The sequence below is a fragment of the Acomys russatus genome, chromosome X (assembly GCF_903995435.1).
Source record: "Acomys russatus chromosome X, mAcoRus1.1, whole genome shotgun sequence".
Taxonomy (NCBI): Eukaryota; Metazoa; Chordata; class Mammalia; order Rodentia; family Muridae; genus Acomys; species Acomys russatus.
The window spans coordinates 85278518-85298387 of record NC_067169.1 but is presented as its reverse complement, the minus strand read 5'-3'; the positions used below and the strand labels follow the sequence as shown (position 1 = coordinate 85298387).

General features: G+C 41.7%; 1 protein-coding gene across 1 annotated transcript in view; it reads right to left on the bottom strand.

The window, feature by feature from the left end:
• Positions 1-17361, bottom strand: part of Pak3 (p21 (RAC1) activated kinase 3) — a 116800-nt gene extending 99439 nt beyond the window's left edge. The window contains exons 1-3 of the mRNA XM_051142529.1: positions 17079-17361; positions 15856-15966; positions 10523-10672 (exon numbers count right to left, since the gene is read on the bottom strand). The gene's annotated coding sequence lies outside the window, so the exon portion shown is untranslated. The remainder of the gene's footprint in view (positions 1-10522; positions 10673-15855; positions 15967-17078) is intronic.
• Positions 17362-19870: the final 2509 nt, after the last annotated feature.

Below are 19870 nucleotides of genomic sequence, written 5' to 3'. Positions count from 1 at the left end.
AAGATAGGAACTGTGACTGGCTCCTGCTAGAGCAGATCCTTACTGCAGCACCCAATCAGCTTTGCTTCTCCAGTGTTCACAGACATAGAAAGTGGAGACTGTTATGTGCTTTTCTAGGACCCTGACAAGCCCCCAAGCTGAAGTTAAAAAGTCCAAGCATGCATCTCAAAGTAGAAAAGAAATGGGTTCAGGTGAGAAAAACTGTAGAGGAAACAAACAGAAGCAGAATGTGGTGTGAAGAAGCAACCAGGCCTGAGGAAGAACCAAGAATGATTTTCCAGATTAGTCCTCTGGACCAGCAGCTATAGCTTAGATGTTACTGTGACAAATGAATTGGGGATAAGGAGAGGGAGTCTGGTTTTTCACAATAAATATACACAGCTATATGATATGATGTTTGTCTTAGAATATCCTAGCTCCTTGGAAAGTGAGCCTAGCAACTTCCCTATGACAGATCACTCAAAATTTTGTCAAAAAACCATTGGCTAGGCTGATAGCTTTGGGAAGATCACCTAGGAATGTCCCATCTGTTTATCTGCATAGCTTAATCAGGATCTTATCAAGAAAAGAATCTTAAACCATTTCCTTTAACAGAAAAATGCACCAGTTAGTGCTTTATCTTTGTTAATCTGAGGGTGACTTCATTTCAAAAAACTTGGGACAAAACCAAACTTACTACCCTTTGAGGAACTGAACATTATGACTTTACTATGAAGGACTCCATAAGCAACCCATTTGTGTACACTCTCATTTATTTAACAAATCTTTATCAGTGCTGTGTTCCAAGTATCATGCTATGTGATCAGCATAAATAAATACATAGCCCAGAGTAAGGTTGGAAGGCTCAAACAGTGGCTGCATGTTATCCTTAAATATATACCAAATGTATAGACAACAATATAACTACCAAGAAAATAATGGTATCCAAGTAGTAGATGTTGTTTTAAAAAAAACCACACAGCCTACATTTATACCCCCATCCATGCCACCAACCTTCCCATGTGTATGGTATAGCATTGGATCTAGGGAGAACAGACATGGATCAAAACTGGTTCTTGTCTTCAGGGAAGTTAGACAGGAGTAATACAATGTGCTGCAACCCACATACTTAAAAGACGCTTCGGAAGGAAGGAAATATAGAAATCATCGTTAATGTTCCCAAAGGAGCCAAGAGGGTGAATAGAGTATGACAAGTGTACAAGAGTTCAACAGATTTTGGAAAGTAGGAATCAACATGTTGTTATATTATTCAATCATATATTCTAACATATGACTACTCTGAGTGCATTAGCTTATTTTCTTATTTTATCTGTTTTGGGTATTTGTTTCTACTGAGCTGAATGATATTGGTGCTGCATGAGAAAGAAGAGATATCAAAACTGTGTAGAAAGCAGTATTTGCAAGTCTAAGAGCTAGAATTCTGGTTCCAGATAAGTTACAAAAGAAGAAACCAGTGGGGTCTTACAAAAAAAACAAAACAAAAACATTTTAGTACTGGATACCTCTATATGAATGAGCAAACATCTAGGAAAACATTAGTAACAATACTTGGGAAAATAAACTATTATTTTGTGTTGCCTTTAAAAACTAAATTGTATTATCTTGCATGGCTTCCTTGTAGATCTTTTTATAAGCCTGAAAAAAAAATTATCTTGAAGGAGAGAAAACAAATTGATTTCAGCTCTACTTGTGGATTATTCTTCAATGCCAAGGACTCATTAAATGTTCGCAGATCCGTTAATTCATTCGGCATTTCCACCATGTCTGCTCTATGCCCAGCCATACAGAAGATACTCAGGAAGGACAGAAAAAAAATGGTTAACTAATAGTGTCCAGATGAACAAGGAGCAGCACTGCCACCTTGAAGAAACTTAAAAGGACAGTCACATCTCCTAAGTTCAAAGATGAAAACATTGTTATTGAAGGAGGGGGCTGAAGAAAGAAGCTTCACAGAGGAAGTATATTTGAATTGAATTAGGGAGAACAAATAACCAGATCATAGGAAAGGCATTTCCAAGCATAAAGAACTGTACTTGTTAATGTCCAAAGGAGATCAGAGAAAGAAAGGGAAACATAAAGTATGTAAAGGCGAAATAAGAAAGCTCTTATATGCCTTTCTTTTTGGTTTGACTTCTTTTATTTTTGCAGTGAGGGTGTTGATTTTTTGAGACAGGCTGTCCAGGACTCACTTTGTAGACCAGGCTGGCCTCAAACCCACAGAGATCCACCTGCCTCTGCTTCCCAGAGTCCTGGGATTAAAGGTGTGCACTAACACGCCCAGAATGGTTTGGATTCTTTCTGCCTACACAAAGATATTTCAAGTAGTGGAACAGCATGATTAGCTTGTATTTTAGAACTAATCCATAGGTGCCAATGTGGTAGATATCCAATTGAAGACAGAACTTTTTAAAATTTTCAAATAGTAAAAATAGAATAACTTTTGAGGTATGATATTATGATAGCGAGTCAAGGTATAACAAACACAGGTAATACAGAAAAAGGAAGGCAGGAAGCAAGAGATTTCAAGAGATATGGCACCTATTTTGTAAATTGAACAATTTATATCACACCAGCTGAATCTGGAGTGATATAAACATTAGATATTGTTTTTAAAAGAAATCATAGTCTTTTCTATATCCCTATGACACCAATATTCTAATTTCCCAAATGAAACCTGAATGGATATATATTACTATCCCAGGATACATGGATACAAAGGAACATGGGAGGTCTTCTTGTTTTATAGCATAAGGTTGTGCTGAAGATTTCAACAAAAACTATGTTTTTTTTTTTCAGATTTGTGAAATGAGAATAAATCAACCATCTTATGTGATGTGAAATAAAATACTGAATTTTGCATGAGGATACCACATGTGATTACACTAGTGTTCCTCTGCATAGCACACACTGGGCTGCCAGCATTAGCTGTACTCTGAAGAACAAGAAATAATATTCAAGTTTTGCTCCAGCAAATGCATCTAAATTTGAACATAGGATCTTCTGAGAAAGGCAGTAATTCTGGAAAGACAAAACACTTACAAACATCTCAAATGCATGATAGGAGGGGAAGAAGAGTGACACATTGGAAATCTCAGTAAAAGTGAGTCTGGAAATGTCTATGGGGAAGCAAGACAAATGTTTATGCATCTTGCTCTTAAATCACAAGCAAGAAAATGTTGAAGCAAACTGCAGTTCATACATAATAGAAAAAATATATAGCTTTGGTTGCATTTCTTCTCAGTAGAGATAACATTAAAACGATAACAACAATGGAAGTATAGTTATGACACATTGGTTTGGCTTGTGGAATTAATGCAAAACAGCTGGACATATGGACTCAAGATTTTAACTTGGAGGCCATCAGTATGAAGAAATATGTAACCGCCCAGAAAGTCCATAAAGTAATAGAAAAGAGAGGACCTCTGGGGCACATCAATGTTGAGGATCTGGAACAGGGAGAGAAGACAGGGATTATCAAGAAAGGTCAGAGAGCTGAATTGTATGAGGTTAAAGAAATTAAGACGAGAATGTTTCAAGTTGAATGTATTGATCATAATGCAAAGTTACAGACAGGTCAGAAATAGCCTTTCTGCAAAGTCAGTCTAGCTTGCTCTCTTGTTATTTGCACATTAGAAACAAAATGTCCAAGCACTACCACAGGTCTTTGATACACTTATATATTTTGAGAATACTAATACTCTACAGTCTGTTGTTACTGGACCAACATGAGACATACCACAGATTACATGTCAAGAAGTATTCGTCTTGGTTATGGCTGTTACCATTGTAGCTATTGATACTCTGCTCTGTTCTCAAGAATACTATAATGATGTCACATTGCACATTGATAACAATCTTGTGTTTTGCTGGGCATTGTGTAAGATACACAGAGGGTTTCATCCACTGTGAAATACAGTAGGTTTCAGAAAAATCATAGCTCACCTTTAGATATTTTTTCCCATAGGAAGGAAATAGTTTCTGCTCAAGTAGCTCCCATTTTGTCGCTATAGCTCCTTAAGACTTTTCACGTGAAAATGCAAATATTCCTGCTGGCCTAGAGCCTGTTTGGCCTGCACTACTGGTAGTGTTCTGTACATTGCTTGGCAGTTCTGTAGCTACTTTTTATATGGAAAATGGGGCCGCCTCATCAATGCATGTGAAGATTCAATATTCTACATGTGGACTGTGCTTCAAAATAACAAAAGATGTCCAACTAATAAAATGCTTATCATTACTGCTGCATAATTCACAAGCTATAAATACAACTGTTATTATTCACCGAGATCTTATCATATCCTAGGTACTTAAAAGTTCACATAACATGTATCTATGAGGCTTTAGTATTATTTCTATCTGAAAAATGAAGAAATTGACATTCAGAAACACTAAGTCATTTGCCCAAGCCCCATCATCCGGTAAACTAAAGATGAAGACTTTACAATGTCATGTCTGTGACTCTGAAGCCTACTTTCTGGTTTTTATTTTGTGGTCTTTCTTGTACACACTGGGGGAATCAATCCAGGAATTCATATCCACTAGGCAAGCACCCTGCCACCGAGCTGTGTCAAGTCTCTATGCTCTTCTTTATAGCTCTTCAGCCACACAAAGTTTCAAAGATTTGTTTAGTCTCAGCTCATCACTCTTTGCTTGCTCCTGAATGCCTTACAGTTTCAAAGTAAGTGAACTGTGCTTCCACTGTGGGATCTGAGACCAATTCTTGGAAAAGAGCAAACAATCTATCTACAAAGGAGACATTCAACATTAGAGTCTGGGCTGGGCCAGAAGTGTGCTGACTGCTGACCTTCTAGCATTAGGAGTTTCTTCCATGCTCCCTCCCCAACTTCCTGGAGCAGTAAATGAAGGTACCATCCTTGAATGGTTGACAGCATTTATATCACTTTATTACATGTAAGTGAAGAAGAAACGCTGACGAGGTGGCAAGATAAACATGCCTTAGTGATGCAGGGATTGAGAAAGCTAAAGGGTAGTCATATTTTTGAATTGTCTCCTTGAGTAGGCATACCACTGACAGCTAGCTTTTGGCTAAGCTGAAATAAGAAATTCAAAATAAGCCAAGGGAGCCCAGTGAACATCAGCCTTTGGCTGCAAAGGTTTGGGCTCCACACCATTTCTCTGCTGTCTGGGAGCTCTCTCCCTTTGATGGTGCCTTTCAAAGGTAGTGGAAAGATAATAATAGCATCTACCACTTGCACGTTTACTATTGGGCAGCTATTGAACTGTTTTCTGAAAACATCTTATTTCATCCTCATACGAAATTGATTTTACAGATAAATACACCGACTCTTATGAGAGGTTAATACTCACACCAGGTTACACAGCTAGAAAGTGGCTAACCAAGGATTCAGGTGCTGGTCTTACTGACTCCTAAGTTGATTCTTCTAATGCTTTATTTATAATCGAGAAACACATTATAAGGATTTCCAAAGGCATAAAATAACACATAGGTTCTGGAGAGTCGATCTTCTCACTAAACAATTTTCATTAAATTGATGTGAATCCAGGCTGGTACATAGTTTTCCTGCTTAAAACTTCAGCTCACCCCATAAATTGTACAAATTGCCTATGGTGAGTTTTAGATATCAACAATGAACTATCAAAGGTTAACTTGCCAGGCTGTTTTTCAAAAGCTGTCTCCAAAAAGGAGGTGGCAGCTTAATCTTGATAAAGTACAATGATCTCATTAAGGTTTGTAGCTCTTTCTCTACCTTAGGCCCAGTGACAGAGGACTCTATTATACAGTGGAAAGATGGTACAGCCTAGTGTTGAGCAAGATGTCTATGAGAAAGTTTACTTTGGCAAGTGGCTTCCTTAACTCTTGCCTGAAGTTCCCAACCATTTCTGGGCCTTTAAGTCCTTTACAGTCTACAGACCACTGGATGATACAATAAAGATAGCTCTGATGCCAAGCTTCAAGACTTGCTTTTTTATGACTCTTTCATGAGCTTTATCTTTTCATGCACAAATTGAAAAAAAAAAAAAAAACCTCAAAGGCACAGTATGTGTCTTTCACCCATTTGAATCTCTCTCTGGGCCTGACACCATGTAGAACCTATAGAAGAATCTTCTGATCTGGTCAGCCATTAGAATTCTAAGATGAGGAAGAGGGAAAGACTGGGTATGTACTGATAATATACCACCGCCTACCTTTTCCTTTTAGTTCCTTAATTGGGTCACAGAAGTAGTTCTTGGTGGCCTAGCCTTCTGGCAGGAGAGATTTTTTTTTAAAGTACTATGATAGAGTTACTGCTATCCAAGGCATTTTCAACCTAATGATGGAGTCAAATGGTTGAATGATGTTTCTGAATGGAGACTTTTCTTCATGGCATGCCACACGGACATTATGTCACACTCACTTGTGTTCCATACCATATCAAGCTGTGGTACAAAAAGACCCCAGTGGAGGAAGCCAAGAACTAAAAAGATTATTGTGGGGGTGTTCTCATGTTTGTAAATCTCTAGATCCAAGTTCATGTCTCACTGGCTCACCCCTGGGCCTGTGCTACTTTTGACGCTCTTATAGGAAGATCTGCAGTCTGGCTGGAGTGTAAAGAACTTCCACCAGCTTCTCTTTACCTATGCCTACAGAGCAACCTCCTCTGAGACTCGTTAGTAACAGCTGTTGAAATTTCAGTGGGGTCTACATATGTGTGAACACGCTCACAGTAAAAAATGTATTTTATCATCCAGCTAGCATATTAACTCTTTCTTTCCCTTTCTTCCTTTCTTTAATAAAGCAGAGGTTGAGGTTATGAAAATGCATTTTTAACATACACTATAAGCACAGGGGTTAATCAAAAGAGGGGTGCTCAAGGAAAAAATGAGACATGTACCTGCGTGTGTGTGTGGGGCGCTTCTTAAAAGGAGAATTGCCTTATTTCTCTTTGTTGAATATTGTGTTCCAAGTTAACAGAGTATTAATATATGTGGGTAGATCTGTGAGGCCTAAGTGGAGCAGATCTTCCCTTTTCATGTGCTATAGCCAACAACAATTTTATGTCATAAACATAAAACCATACATGTGCTATTATTCATGGTACAGCATTAAGGAATTAGATTCCTCTCTTACCCTCCCCTGAGGAAAGGAGATAACAAGTTAAGGCATGAACTTCTAGGAAATAATCACACCATGCAAATGCCACCACTGCTACATGGGATTGGTTAGTATTCTCTTAGAGTATACATCATTGAGAAAGTGTAGAAATACAAAAATGTCAGTTTGTGAACACATATAAAGACTTTCAGAAAAGTACATATGAAGTTGCATGTGAGTGTGGGTCACTATCAGTGTATGTGAATCAATGTGGATAAATGCTAGTTAGTGTACTTATACTGCAGAAGGAGTGTAGGTCAGTGCCAATGTGAAGATGTACATGATCAGTGCACCCATGTGAGGAGCTGAAGGTGTGGGATTGTTTGCAGGAGAGTATGTGACGGCACAGGGATATGGGTCAATATGAGTAGGTCTATTAATCAAAGTAAGTGAGTTTCTTGTACAGTGAATACATGAATGAATGTAAATATCAATAACGCTATCATATGTGGTGTTAGCAACCACCTGTGTGACTGCATGTAAGTATTTATGTGAATTGACTATTGCAATGTAAATTATGTATGCCATTGTGGTATATACAAGTAAAATGCACATTAGTGATTATAAACAGTGTACATGTCACTCTGTGTACATTTGCATAAATGTATGTAACAATGTGAGGATGTATCTGTAAGAGAATAAAAGAGTGGGAATATGTACAAATACTAATCTGTTGTAAGTTAAACAGTGTTTGTGTGAAAATGTGTGATGGTATGAATCAGGATGGCATGTACGAGGGTGTACATATAAGAGCGTAAGGAAGGGTTAGTATGTGTTCCCTAAGAATGAGTGGGAATAAACAATTTGCAGTGTACAGTTCTGAAAGTGAGAGTGCCGATTTAGAGATTCATGGGTGTAAGTATGTGAATACGGCTATGCATTAAGGGTGGCTGTATTTATGAATTTTAAATGAGTAATGAATGAGAATATGTACATGCCAAAGCGTGTCTCTGTGAACATAGCTATGTATAAGTGATTGCGCAAAAGGAAAAATGCCGACAGCAGGTGAAAATGACCATGTTTCTGAAAATGTGTGTATCACAGTGTTTCAGATGGTGTGTCTGAAGCTGTAGTATTGAATGCGATGACTAGGTATTACTATGAAAAGAAAGTTCATGAATGTCAATGTGTATCAAAATACGTGCCTCTATGGCTAAGTGAGATTCTCTGAGAATATGATGCGGGAGAAAGGATGGCTTTAGTGCTGTGCATGTGAGTGAACGTAAAATAGTGCAGGAGAGTGTAATAGTTCAAAAATATAGGGTAAGTGGGCGAGATAGTGTTTCTATTGCTATCACCTATATACATGATATGAGTATGTGTGTACACCTGTATGCCCCCGAGTCATGTGTGACTGTGAGGAAAATTATACTACCAGTGCAAACATACCAGAGTATACAAAAGTGGTGCATTGTATATGGCTGTGACATGGGAAGAAGTTTGAGTTCGGCATGGGGAAAGTTAGGGTACGTCTGAGCACAGAGTGATTAAATAGGTGTGTTAGTAAGTAAGGGTGTATGTTATTATATTACTGACTTCCATTAGATCCTCTATAATGTAAGTAAATATAAAAGTGTGTGAAAACGTTAAGAAAGTACAAAGGTATGAGTGGGTGGGAGGCTTCAAGTGGGGTGTAAGGTGTATATGTATCATAATGAAAATATGAATACGGGTATTTAGCTGTGTTTAGGCTGCGCTTATAAATATGATTGTGTGTGTGTGTGTGTGTGTGCGTGAGAGAGAGAGAGAGAGAGAGAGAGAGAGAGAGAGACAGAGAGAGAGACAGAGACAGAGAGAGAGACAGAGAGAGAGACTGAAGGGATAAGGAATGGTGAGTGAGGGTGAGTTTAGGCAGGGATGTGATTGGGTGAGTCCTGAGAGTAACACTGGAGGCTGGGAAACTTCAGGAAATGTCTTTCATCCCCAAACAGCAGTGTTCTTCTAGCTCTAGAGTTAGTGATCTCCTCCCAACCTCTACATTGACAACGATTAAAAAAAAAACCCTAAGTTAAACTTGAATCACTTGTAGCTTCAGAAGCAGAAATAGAAACTAGTTGAGAAAATGCCCACTTTTTGTAGAGTGCCTAGCTCAGGGCTGACAACAGTAAATAGTAAATAAAATGTATTTTTGGCGCTGGCACAGAAAACCCAGGAGAGATTCTGAGACACACTTCTTAGTTTCGTCAGTTCTAGTTACCTTCTGTCAGTCAAAGTCTATAGAGGATCCTGGATCCAACCATCTCTAGAAAGTTGAATGCATCAGTATCAGCGGGACTGTAATTTCATCCCTTCCAGTCCATCGCAACACTCTGGTGCTTCCCTTTCATGAGAAGGTATCACACAAACACCTGCTGCTGAGATGCAGCTCTACTGGCCTCTAGGCCCAAGGTATGTTCAGCATGAAAGCGAATTGGGTTGCATATTCTTTGTTGGGTTGTCTTCTTCAAATTCTTTGGCAGTGAAGGATGTTGACTTGGGCAACAGGAGAGATGCCTAAAAGCAGCTGACAGTGGGTAAGACAGTGAGTGCACTAGACAGAGAGATGCAGGGCCATCGAGTCTTAAATAGGTGTCTAGGCTGCAGACTACTATAGAAGAGCAGGTAGGGAAGGCACTAGCAGAAGCTACTGAGATTGCTTGGGAGGCAGATAGAAGGGCAGATGACAGGCTTGCACAGAGGAAGAGACAGGTCCTATGTGCAAAGCTGCTGGGGAACTGTTGGTCACTTGTAAGGAACAGTGGAGACCTATAAGAGTAAAGACTTGCCTTTGATAATCTAGTTTACCTGAGCAGAGAAATAGTCTAGGATCTCTTTAAGGGTGACTTATAATGAGAGAAAAATAAAAAAGGAATGCACACCACAGACTCGTGCTGGAGAGCTGGAGGAGGGAGTATGCCTTTGCCACCTGCTTAGGTGGGAAGGTGGAGAGAAGGTTCCACAAAATTCTAGCTGAGCCTGCCAGTCCCAGAAGCAAAGAAGAGTGGGTTGGGAATATATTTGAATATGAAGACAACATTAAGATTATGGGGCAGTGGAAAGCATGGGAGCTGATTGGAGGATTTGTGACATGTGGCTGAAATGCCACTTTGATATCAGGAAAGGAGGAAAAAAAATGACAGCTTGATGGGAAGCATTTTCTGTGTCACACTGATGCTCTTAGATGGTGCTTGACATTTGCAAAGGACTTGGCAATGACTGCTATGTTGTTTCTCCTCCTCACCTCAAAATGTAGGTCAAGGCTGTCATTCTGATGTTAGAGATGGAGGAACCAAGAGACGAAGGACAGCCCTAACAGACTGAACACCTCAGAAAGTAGGGGTCATGCCCCGAAGCCTAACATGGGGCCTGAGCTCAGGTGACAGGGCAACATTCAAATATCCCTAACTCCATGCCCTGCAATCCGTTACTCACCTCACACAGCCACCACTTCAGGATCTCAGCACAGAGGGGTGCTGCCCATGAGAGGAGGCTGGGCTGGCTTCAGCTCAGACTGACTCAGTGCTGTGCACACCAACTGCCACAAGATGCAAGGACCCAGTTGTTCTTTCTTGGGGGAGCCTGCTGAGAAAAGGATTGTGGGGGAGACAGAACCCTTTCTACAGCTGCTACTACTCCCTCATCCTACCCCCATATATGTTATACACACACACACACACACATACACACACACACACACACATACACACACACACACACACACACACACACACACACACACACACACACACAGGGTGGGATTGGGTATTTCAGAAAACCACTTAAGAAGGCTAGTAAATCAGAAGTGTAAAAACATATCGTTGTGTAGGATTTTAGAAAGTACTGAACTGGGAGTTAGGAGATGAGAGTACCAATTAATAATTGATGCCTGCCACCTCACCACTTTGGGCCTACTTGTCATCAGCTGTAAACAATCTGCTTCCCTATTCATTTTGGACATGTATTAGGAAGAATAAGTCAAAGAAGATGCAGCTGAAAATTTTACACAACTTTCAGAATTAGGGTTAAATGTGCACACTTAACTAGAGATGGCACATTCCAGTGTACAGCAGTCAATAGAGGTAACCATCTGAGCTGCCTAGTAACCCACCACTACTGCTCACTTCTTCCATCCCTCAATTCCAAGTCTCACCTCCACTTGAACTCCCTTAGCCACCAAACCTCACAGAGATTTCTAACTGTAGTGGAAACAGGGTCTTTCTCTTTCCTCTCCCTCCCCTCCTCTTCCATCTCGTCCTGGAGATGGAATCTAGAACCATCAGGTCTTGCATGCTAGGCGGTCACTCTACCATCCAGCTATACCTTCTGCCAGAGACAAGTTTTTTTAATCCCTCTATTTTTTTTGCCCTTTCCCTCCATCAATTGATCCTTCCCAGGGAAAAACTGATTTTCCTCTTTGTATGACTCTGATCTCTACAACCCCCACCTACTTTGCCCCTAAACCCCCCATACATACACAACCATATTTACTCTGCAAGGAAAGCAGCAACTACATGCTAACTCAAATAGAGCATGACTCAGGCTAGCACTCAGTTATTAGAAGATGCCAAAATAAAGAGTTCTAACCCAAAGAAATAAACTGAAGGATATCTAAAGAGAAAGCAAAATTGAAGTCTTGGGGAGTCAGGAAAAGTCCCATGGTCTCCAATTCCACCTCTTAAGCAAAAAAGATAATGCCATACCCTAGGTCCGCCTCTTCCTCTTGTATCCATTCTCGATCACAACTGCCCTCTAGCATCTGTAGCATTCCTGTGGATTTCCCACAGGCATACCCCTAGTAGCTTTCCAAATCCCTCCCACTCCATCACTGAGTGATGAGTCACCTCCTCCCTCTCTTCAAAAGCTCACTTTGCAAGTCGGTGAGGTGAGGTGGGGAGGCAAGAGCTGTCAGAACTCCAGAAGGGCCAGGGTGTATGGGAGGTGGCATCAGATGTGGCCCATTCCTGATGATAGGGCTTACTGAAGAAGCAGCATCTGATTGTGGGGGATGAGAAAGAATGCTAGGGACAGTAGGAAAAGGGTGAATGCAACAGCCTGTACTAACCAAAAATCTCCATGTTTCTAAGTTTTTCTTGAGTGTACCTCACTTTTCCCACATACCCTCATTTGGAACATCAAATGCTAACTTCCTGGTAGCTTGCTTTGAACCCACCAGTTGTGTAGCTTGAACCACTGCAGAAGCAACTGGCAAGTGACCAGTTGTGTGCACTGCTTGTTTACTGAGCATGTATTTTGAGTATAGCCTATTCTGTGTATCAGCAAAAGCTGTGTCATGTATGGTTGTGCTATTCCTTTTACTGTTATATGTATATATGGTGTGTCACATCTATACCATGATGTGTTTATTGTGAACCTGTATTGTATTATATGTGCAGTGCTGAATTTATCATGTTGTGTATATTTATCTTGTCACTATGCATTACATTTCTGCAATGTGTAAAATGTGATTGCATCTCTGCCATGCATTCTACATGTATGTGTATACACCTTGTGTCTAATTTGTAGTGTGCAGCATGTATAGTCTATGCCATGTTGTACATCTGTATTGAGTGGTGAGTGTTACATAGCTGAATTATACCGTGCGTTTATGCTGTCTTACCTTCTGCCTGTGGCTCAGACCTCTTGTTGGAATCTGTGGAAGTATGGATGCTCATATCTTGTGTGTACACACATACACACACACACACACACACACACACACACAATCTTTCCTTGCTGCATTTTTGCTTTTCGACAGAAGCCCTGTCTGAGGGCTAAAACTATAACCTTGGGATGGAGATCAAAGAGAGTTGTGACAGTTATGCTCTCTTCCCCAGAACCATTGACATGCAGCACTAAAAATTTCTGGGGAAAGCTCCTGGATCTTTTTTTTTTTTTTTTCCCAGTCAAAAGAAGAAAAAAAAGCACAAGGGAGAAGAGAGTGATGCACTTCTCTCTAAACCTGCTCACATTTAAGAATGCTGTGAAGGAAGCTGCATCTCCCAAGTTTCTCCTTCAGTCTTGATAGAAGGAGTGTGCCTTTGCTTGCCAGGAGTAAGAGCTCTGTTAGAGTACTGGCACCCTACATGGAGAAAATGGGATCCAAGAGGAGCTAAGAAAAATATGTCGCTAGTTACCACTAGGGGGCGATATTGTGCTAACTGTCAGAGATAGTGGTCTGTTTAGGGTGCAGAATTCCAAAGAATTCACCAGGCTCAGATAGAGCTGAGGGTAAAGAACCACCCCCAAGCAAGCTCCCCCTTTTAAAAATCTGTCTTCACCACAGCCCCTTCTATTCTGAGACTGTACTGGGAGAATTAAAACAGTAGTGAGTATCGGTGCCACTCCCTATGATCTGTCTATGAAAACTACCATACAGAGCTTTTCTGGGGCTTAGTTACAGGGATGCCAGCAAAACCAAGAACTGGACTTCTCCTTTTCTGTATGTTCCTCATTCACATGACATGAAAGTGAAGTCATGTGGCTAAAAGATAAACGGCTGGATACCTGTTATGAATTGGCTTTTCCTAAATTGGAGAGCATACAAAAATGGAAAGTGATATTGAAGGGCTATTTTCTTTTGTTGCAGGAGGGCTGAACTTTAGTGGCCACCTCACCTATGAAGTAGAAAGGGATCCACTTCCTAAAAAGGTTCCCACCAGATTAGAGAACACCTAGTTTAACTTCTGTCATTTGAAGGTCAAAGAAACAGGCACTGGATCATATGCATTCAGTCAAGAACACCTGATTTCTGATTGCCAAGGCTCATGCTATCCTAGCTTCCACCCTACCCACCCTATAAAAAATATTCTTTCTTTATATCTAAACCCCTTCTCTCCCAACAGAAAACTTTGCCTCCCCCCCCCATCCCCCCCTGCATCAGCTCTGTGAGCTTCTGGACCATCCATCTCATGATCCAGCCTCTCTGTGAAAACATAGCTGAGATGACTCTTCTCCCCACCAGCAAGTTGTTCATTTCTTCTAAGTCTTCAAGGGCCATTTCCCCGCTTTTGCTTCCCATCCCCCCTAGTCCCAGCTGTAGCTGCACCGTTTTACCCCCTCGTTGCATCCCCTGGGTGCAGCACAGATTGTCCCAACGTGCAGAGAATTGACCGAATGTGCAAATCAGACACGGATCTATTGCATTGATTAACATTTCCAATTAAACTCCCGGTTAGGCTGTGTGTATTAGTGAGTCAAGTAATCACAAGTAAATGCATGTGTCTTCCTACGCGGCAGGAAGCGCCACATTTCTGGGAAGAAAAGGGAACACACTGACCGGGAGGTTTGTGTAGTTCTCTGGCACTCCTAAGTCACATTGTAAATGTATGGATGGCTGTTAGTTGGTCCTAACCACACTTGAAATGGAGGACTTGGAGCCTCCATGTCGCTATAGTTACTTTTATGCCCCCTGCTGGCAAAGCTACTTAGCCAGGATTTGGCCTGGAAGACTACCCTGGCTCTGCAAAGGGAACCACCTAGCTCTTGACAGGTGTAGGAGTGCATGTGGGTGCAATGGGGTGGGGGTTCGGCTAAGGTTTAGGCTGTGCCCCAGATGCCACACTTAGCTTCCAGGGTAAAGTTTTGCTGTCTTTGGTGGACACAAGGTCCCAGGGGCCCCTGAGATTTTTTTTTTAATCTTAAACCTGGGCCTAACTCATCCATTTAAAATCAGACTCCCATCTCAGATTATTGCTCCCTTACCCTCCTTTCCAGCCTCCATGCCCTGCCCTCTCTGCTTATCCAAAAGGAAAGAGCTGTCTTTTTTTTTCCTACTGCTCTTCAAGTTTCTTCTCATTTCTCTGGCTAAAGTTACTAGTTCCTGAAAATGGGTTATGCAGTTGGGAATGACGTTTACTCCCTAAACAGCTAGAAGGTCCCTATAATCCTTGATTGAGCCACTGCTGACTTGACTACCAAAACTTTTCCATTACCATTTTACCAGAGAAAAACAGGACTTTTTCCCCCCCTCCCACCACAGCTCTGCTCTTACCTCTTGACTACCAAAACTTTTCCATTACCATTTTACCAGAGAAAAACAGGACTTTTTCCCCCCCTCCCACCACAGCTCTGCTCTTACCTAGGCCATTAGCCCCCACCTATTCAGTCTGACTTCTAGATCTGATTTCTTTTGTACTAGTCATCCTCTTTGACCCTGTGTTTAGTCAGGACTTCACACTAGAAGAAAATCTGATAGCTACCCCCTGCCATTTCTGCAGTCATTTACCATTGCCCTCACCCAGCAAATCTACTACCCAGTGTCTTCTGAGCCCTCAGCAAACTTCTCAGCTGTTCTCTGAACAGGAGGGGAAAAACCCTACCACCTGTGGGAATGATCAGCTACTCTGAATGTTCAGTGGGGTATTGTGGCCTGTTGCTTGTACTCTTGGCACAGGGTCAACTTTTCTGTTCAGAGTCTTTAAAGACCCTGCTTCCTCACATGCTGAGGGCTCTCTCTCTCTCTCTCCCTCTCCCTCTCTCTCTCTCTCTGGATTCTGGACTATCAGTAGCCAGCTTTAACTCAGCATATCTTCCACACTTTTTTATGTCGTGTCTCGCATGGACACAGGCGTATGATATTTGTATCCAGAAAAAAAGAGGGCAATTTGGATTTCTTCCCAGATCCCAGCCTATTAATCACCCATTACCTCCATTACCACAGTGAGCCCCTTTACCCAAAGGTGCCCCTGACTGGAAGCTCAAGTGCCAAATCACACATCCTGGTGAAGTATTATTTCACAAACAGGCCCCGAGCAAACCACACTGACCTTTTATATCTGGCTCATCCTAGAACAGGGCCACCGTGCTGTCACCAACTGGAGTGGACCTCCTTCTGTTCCAATACCTCAGACAGCCGTACAGTTGGCCTGGATTTGTGTCTGTAAAACCATGGGGGAGCAAAACTAACATGGCTAAGGGCTTCCCCGGTGAAAGCCTTTTTTTTTAAATAGCGTTGCAACCACCTCAATAATGCTTCCCAAAGCCAAGCAACTCACCCTTCCCTCCTTTGCTTCTATAGCCCGCACAGCCCAGAAACCTCAAGGCTTGAATCTGGAACTGGATTCTGGAAGATGGAACCAACCAACCAACAAACAAACAGAAAAACAAAAACCAAGCCCAATGGAGCCCCTGGTTCCCTCCTTGGAAGAACCATCGACACCCCCCCCCCAAAAAAAACCCTCACCCTACCCTCATCCATCACCTAAGAAAGGAAAACCTGCCAGTGTCTCAATCAAAATGTTCTGTTCACTCAGAAGTACGCCAGTCATCATGCCAGGTCACAACCTGAGGACAGTGTCTCCTGGGAGCTAAGGAGGAGTGGGAAGGGAAGAAGTAGTAAACCCACGGACCCCACTCCCCAAACAAAGATAGGAGCCAACAGGGGGTACTCCAGGGTTTTCTAAGGACCTTATTGAATTCATTCAGTCCTCACAGAAGAAGAAAAGGTGGGGGGGGGGAGAGTCCTCCTGTCATTACCATCCCCCCAAATGAAAAGGGGAGGGGGGGGAGGAAAAATGTTTAAAGAAAGGAAAGCTCCCTTTTAAGAAATCTGGTACTTTTCTTTTTCAGTAGGGCTGTTCTGATGCAGACTTGGCCAGAGTGAGGCCACACCCCCTCCCCTTCTCTGGCGGACTGCTGTCAACAGTGTGGCCTGGGGTGGGGTGTGGGGGGCACGGGAAGATGGTAGGAGACTTAGAGTCTCACATAGCTTTCAGGGCGGATTTTGCCCCAGGTGATCCAAAGCCCCTGGGTTTGGCCAAGGGAAGAAGGCCAGGTCTTTCACCACCAGCCCGGACACACCCACTCATCTGCCTAGGCAAACCCCTTCAAGCACTGTATGCTGGGTCCCACGGCTTGGGCAAGGGAGCCACGTAGGAGAGTCAAAGATGGGCACAGCAGGAGCAGGACAGGGACACAGGAAAGAACATTTGCCCAGTAGCCTCCCCTCCCCCGAGTTAGCCTGGTACAGTACAGAAGTCTCGGGATTTACCTGCGAAGGGTCCAGCCACCCTGCCAAGACCTTTCCAGTACCTCGGAGCACGCCAGCAGTTGGGCTGGAGAGCTGCAGCCCAGTGGCTGCAGCTGCAGCCCCGCACCCAGTCCGCTCCCCCCAAGGCTCTTCTCTCGCCTGGTGCTCTTATTCCCAGAGAGGAAAGGCTGCAGCCCCCAATCTACGACGGTAGACTGTTTGAGGCCACAGCTGCTTGCCTGCTATAGAGCCCCTCTGCTCAGCAACCGCTCCCTAGCTCTTCTTTGCTATGACGTCACCTGGGCTCTGCACCGTACCTAGGCCAATCAGATGGTGAGCATAAAAGTAAAATCGCCCTGAGTGGGCTACTGGGGACCAATCTTTTGTTTCCAGGCAGGAAGCGCCCTAGGAGGAGGGGGGGGGGGGAGGAGAAAGTGAACGGGCGGGGGGGGGGGGGGGAGAAAGGAGAGGGAAAGGAGATGGAAACTTCTACACTGTCGAGATTGTCTAAAGAGGAAGGTGGAGCCATTGAGAAAGAGACACCAGACAGGAGTGGAGAGGAAATATTCACGCATCTTTCTCTCTTGCTACCCTTGAGAACACTAGGCATTGAGATACATTTCAGGCCTTGGAATCCATCTACAGGAGTAGGCTTTCTTAAGGAAATTTGGATTTGGGACGACACCTGTCAGCCTAGCAGGTTACATAGAAAACTAAGAGGGGGGAGACGGGGCGGTGGAATTTAGAAAGGCAGCTATTTACACAGGGGAGATAGTATTCTGCACATGAAACATACATTTCAAAACAGGTGGCATATACAAAAGGAAGAATTATTCTACTTCCAATTGATTTTATACAGATCTCCTTGTCCACCTTTTCCCTACAATCTGTAATGATTTCTCTTGTCTTTACCAGAAGGTTCACATTTTGACATGTGCCCTAAGCCATTTAACATCTACTCTGGCAAATCATCATTTCTCACTCCCAAATCCATATTCCCTAGAATTTTGGCAGATCATATAAATTATGTCAGATCTCTGCAATGAGACAATAGGCTACACAATATAGTATGCATGCTCAAACTATAATGATGTAAAATGTGCCTCCTAATACGGAAGGAAGTGAGCATAAAATTTCAATAGTTAGGTTAAAGTAGTGGGGTTATAGGCTATTTTCTTCTCTACTTGTAAAGTTTTTGTAAATAAAGATAAGTGTATCTCCACAAAAATGACTGGTTAAAATGAATAATAACTCTTTCAGATGCCCCTTTGATTTAATTTTCTCAACACTGCGTAAGAACCAATATTCATTTCTTTACAATGACAACACAATGCATTTTTACACCAGGACTGAGTTTCAGGTTGTGTCAGATGCTCTGAGGAAGAGACACACAAAAGATCTCTGGATTCACCAGAGATAACAACTCCGACAGATAGCGGGGAAGTGGGGGTGGGGGAGAATTAATTCATTTTGAATAACATGAGGAACTGAAAGAGAACAATGACCAAACTGCTACAAAATAGGGAAAAGGACAACAGAGACTAAATAAACTACACAATTCAAACCATTTTTAAGGATGACTTCGCAACATTTTTCTTCAATAAAAAATACATATTTATTCATACATAAGTACTTTATGAAGCTTGTAGAAAGTAGCAGAACAGGGAGAGATTCATATCTAAATCTGAGTACAGAGTCCATGGATTTTCTAACATACTGAAGCTTAATAAATTTCAATCATGGTATTAATGGCTATGAAAACTGGCTTTATAAACAAAAGTATACAAGGTAAGTGCTGTTTTTTTTTTTAAAGGTATTTTAAAATCGCTTTTAAAACCCAGCCTAGAGGCTGCCTTGTAATGCAACACACACTCTCTCTCCCATTCTTGATTAATAGGTTGAAATCAGGATGATGCTTCCAATGAGTTTACAGATATCTTTTTAATTAACTTTGGAGGTAAAAAAAGTAACTACATCATATTGATTTTTTTATACATAATGGTGGAAGTAATCTAAAAAATACTGATCTAAAAGTCATTTACCTAATGGTAACATACCTTATTTGTAAATTGCATTTATTTGGGTTATTTTAAACCCAAATGCTTAAAAAAAAGAAGAAGAAGAAGAAGAAGCGTAACTAGATTTTCCTGGTAATGATTCAAATACGGTTTCTGGGGTATTGATTAAAATTGTAATTAAAAGGTATTTGATTTCACTCTAATCCTCACATATACCTCAGCCATTTATGCAGTCACTTCACATGGTTATGTAAACGTTTCATGTGTGTGTTTCTTCTGTCCCTAGTGATTACAGAAACTAAGCATGTTTAGGGAGGGGGTGCGGCAGCAAAATCCTATTAGGTACTTGACAAATGGAAGCATGGTAATGTCATTCAAATAACTCTGGTAAGCCCAGCAGAAAAGGCTTATATCCTCATGTAAAAAACGTGATAACTTGTGTTATTCTTAACACAAAAAGATAGTCTTTACTACCAATGGGGTTTGTTCTCCATTAATACAGAGCAAGAGGAAAGGGCTTTAAACTGTACATACTTAATATTTCTTCTGTGTGTAATATTTTCCTCCCTGTTCCCACTATCTGTTCCTCCTTTGCCTAGAAGCTCCTGAGTTTAAGGATGCAAATTTAATAACCATTTGGTATCACATATCTCTGATTACAAACCTCCTTTGTATCTCACCATTTAATCCTCACAACAATCACAACAGTTTACCTCAGCAAGCATTATGATCTGAATTTCATAGAACAGGCAGTGGGATCCCAGGGCCTTGAAGTCACCAGTGCACTGGATCATA